Source organism: Puma concolor, chromosome E3 (assembly GCF_028749965.1).
Source record: "Puma concolor isolate L17-30 chromosome E3, mPumCon1.1.hap2, whole genome shotgun sequence".
Classification (NCBI taxonomy): domain Eukaryota; kingdom Metazoa; phylum Chordata; class Mammalia; order Carnivora; family Felidae; genus Puma; species Puma concolor.
The window spans coordinates 42,783,659-42,786,235 of record NC_141682.1 but is presented as its reverse complement, the minus strand read 5'-3'; the positions used below and the strand labels follow the sequence as shown (position 1 = coordinate 42,786,235).

Below are 2,577 nucleotides of genomic sequence, written 5' to 3'. Positions count from 1 at the left end.
ACCAGCACAGGTGAGTGAGGATTCTGCCCTTTGGGGACTCATGAGTCCTGCAGAACTCCTCCAGCTCTTTCCAGGGGTTCCCAGTCCTGCATTTCTTCCATGGTGCTCAGGAGCTCCGTTCCTCAGCCTTTCATAGGGACCCCAACCCCTGCACCCCTCTCAGGGCCCAGGAATCCCTCAGCCTTGCCAGGGGCCCAGAACCCCCCCCCCTGCCCACCCTACACACACACGTTCCAACCTCCTGCTGCCATCTGCAGCTCTCCCAGCTGCTGGCCTGTGATCCTGAGCTGACCATTCGCTCCGTCCATCCTTGGGGACTCAGATTAAATCACAAGGTGGGATATGGGAAGATGAGAGAAAAATGGGTAGAGGGAGCTGAGCCTGAGGTTGGGGGAAGCACATATTGTGTCTTGCTCAGCCACCCCAGGAGTCATTCTTGAAGGGTCCCCTCTGCAGCTGCTCATTTCTGAGGTGCACAGAAGGACACATGCACAGAAAAAGAAACAGACACCACAAGCACAGAGACACACAGGCATGGAACCATGCACAGTCTCCTCTGGAGACTCAGGTATGGGGCTCGTGGACAGGCTCACACACAGACCCACACTGCAGACATAGACACCCTCAGAGGATCTCTCTCTCTCTCTCTCTCTCTCTCTCTCTCTCTCACACACACACACACACACACACACACACACACAGATACACACATTCAGGGACATGGGCAACCCTCCCATGAAACTGTTATGCCCAGAATTCGTGATCCCCAAAGACCACCAGGGAGCCGAGTCCGATGCAAAAGCAAAAGAGCCTTTATTCGAGCTCAATCCCCTACCTGCACCGACACAGCGGTGAGATACCAGGGAGAGAGAGCGAGTTTCAAAAGGACAAAGGTTTTATTGGGGCCTAGGGGCAGTTGGTGAGGTAATGGCTATGGCCTCAGCCGATTGACTGGGGAAGGGTCCGAGTCCTGTTAGGCAGGTGAGGGGGGGTTACTCAAGGGGAGGAGGTGTGGTCAAGGTGAAGGACACAGAACAAGATGGAGTCAGCTGGCGTAGGCCTGCCCTTTCATTCCCCCCTTGTCATGTAGCTTAGGGACCCAATCATGGGACCCGCTGCATTTATGGTGACAAGGGGAACAGAGTTTGGAGGTTTACGCAAAATTCTGGGAAGCAAGTGTCCCTGGGGTGGCTCTGGGAGGTCTGATTAAGTATTGTCCCCGAGCTGGTGTCTATGATCTGCCAGGTGATGTTTTGGGGGGCATGGGGATTCCCAGCAGCATGAGCAATGACAAGCAAAGTTAACAGAGTTACCAATATTAGGTGGGTCAAATGCGCTGTAGCTTGAGCTTGAGCGAGTTGTGTTGGTCCCGACTGATGGCCCATCGCGTGACGAAGTCCTTCCGGATCAAGGAGGGGTCCACTGGCCGAACGTGGGTGTGATGGACCCAGGTCGCGATGCCGTCTACTTTGAGAGTGGTGGGGGTTGTCAACACCACGATGTAGGGTCCCTTCCAGCGTAGCTCGAGGGTCTCTCGGTGGTGCCTCTTGACGTAGACCCAGTCTCCCGGCCTGTACTGATGAGGTGTCGGGGTCGGGCCAGCCTCATAGATGGCACGGAAGCGCAGCCAAATGTCCTCGTGCGCCCTCTGGAGCCCTCTCAAGGAAAGAAAAAGTTCTTGATCTTTAAACTCAGCAATAAGTTCAGCTCGAAGGCTGGGAATAACAGGGGGTGGCCTGCCAAACATAATCTCATAGGGAGTAAAACCCAGAGTGTAAGGAGTGTTTCTAACCTGGTAAAGGGCGTACTGTAGGAGAGTCACCCAGTCCCTGCCAGTCTCCATGGTTAATTTGGTAAGGGTCTCTTTTAGGGTTCTATTCATTCTTTCTATCTGTCCTGAGCTCTGGGGCCTATAAGCACAATGTAATTTCCAGTTTGCCCCCACCGCCTTGGCTACTGCCTGTGTTACCTGAGAGATAAAAGCTGGTCCATTGTCTGATCCTACCATGGCAGGAAAACCATACCTGGGTAAGATGTCTTCTAGTAGCTTCTTAGCCACCATCTGAGCCGTTTCATGCTTGGTTGGGTATGCCTCCACCCAGCCAGAGAAGGTGTCTGTAAATACCAAAAGATAGTTTTTTTAATTTTTTTTTTCAACGTTTATTTTATTTTTGGGACAGAGAGAGACAGAGCATGAATGGGGGAGGGGCAGAGAGAGAGGGAGACACAGAATCAGAAACAGGCTCCAGGCTCTGAGCCATCAGCCCAGAGCCTGACGCAGGGCTCGAACTCCCGGACCGCGAGATTGTGACCTGGCTGAAGTCGGACGCTTAACCAACTGCGCCACCCAGGCGCCCCCTAAAAGATATTTATAACCATACTTTCCTGGTTTGACTTCAGTGAAGTCGACTTCCCATTGGGCTCCTGGTCTGGTGCCTCTGAGCCTGGTTCCTTTTTTATTTGATGTGGCTCTCGAGTTGGTGAGTTGGCAGGTCTTGCAGGCAGATACAACTTGCTCTATTTTGGTGCCTGTTGGTGAATCTTGATTCCGGCATGTCAGATTAAGTCTTTTAATTT

The 2,577-nt window shown here is 52.7% G+C and overlaps 1 long non-coding RNA gene across 1 annotated transcript; it reads right to left on the bottom strand.

Moving 5' to 3' along the window:
* Positions 1-934: 934 nt before the first annotated feature.
* Positions 935-2,125, bottom strand: LOC147573266 (uncharacterized). The gene is made up of 2 exons (XR_015245359.1): positions 2,025-2,125; positions 935-1,571 (listed from the first exon to the last, which is right to left on the bottom strand). It is a non-coding gene; the product is annotated as an uncharacterized LOC147573266 (long non-coding RNA).
* Between the last annotated feature and the right edge of the window lie 452 nt (positions 2,126-2,577).